The sequence below is a fragment of the Penaeus monodon genome, chromosome 19 (assembly GCF_015228065.2).
Source record: "Penaeus monodon isolate SGIC_2016 chromosome 19, NSTDA_Pmon_1, whole genome shotgun sequence".
In the NCBI taxonomy this organism is placed as follows: domain Eukaryota; kingdom Metazoa; phylum Arthropoda; class Malacostraca; order Decapoda; family Penaeidae; genus Penaeus; species Penaeus monodon.
In genome coordinates this window covers 34888111-34888580 of record NC_051404.1, presented here as the reverse complement: position 1 = coordinate 34888580, position 470 = coordinate 34888111, and the positions used below count along the sequence as shown (strand labels likewise).

The following is a 470-nucleotide window of genomic DNA, read 5'->3' as shown; positions in this document are numbered from 1 at the left end:
AACAAAACAAAACAAAAACAAAAGACACATGAAAATTTAGCTTATACTTTAGTTAACATTATTTCCGTCCAGTCCTTGTAACATCGAAATCGGTCATAGTTTGATCAGCTACAAATATATCATCACAAGTGAAAATGCTAATACTATTTTGCGTCAGGAAAAGTGTAGTTTATATCACCCCTATCACTTAGATGTTATTAACTAACGTTGATTTCAAAAGGAAGCCATTTCAGTCTCTACTCTTCGAAAAACTATGGTATTTATAAAAAGGAAATTTATATTCCCTTGTTCTATGGACAAGAATAATATACAAATGCTTGTAAGTCGATTAAGTATAAAATCATATTTGTATCTATAATCTATATTCATACGTCCAGTAAACCGCTTTCCGACTTGAAATATATTCTCTTTCATAATGAGTGCTTACATATTAGCTTTTAGTTGAAGTATATGTGTAACTCAGTTAATGA

General features: G+C 29.6%; 1 protein-coding gene across 1 annotated transcript in view; it reads right to left on the bottom strand.

The window, feature by feature from the left end:
* LOC119585399 (adenylyl cyclase 78C-like) overlaps positions 1 to 470 on the bottom strand; it is a gene marked incomplete in the record, with an annotated part of 159642 nt that overhangs the window by 34474 nt on the left and 124698 nt on the right.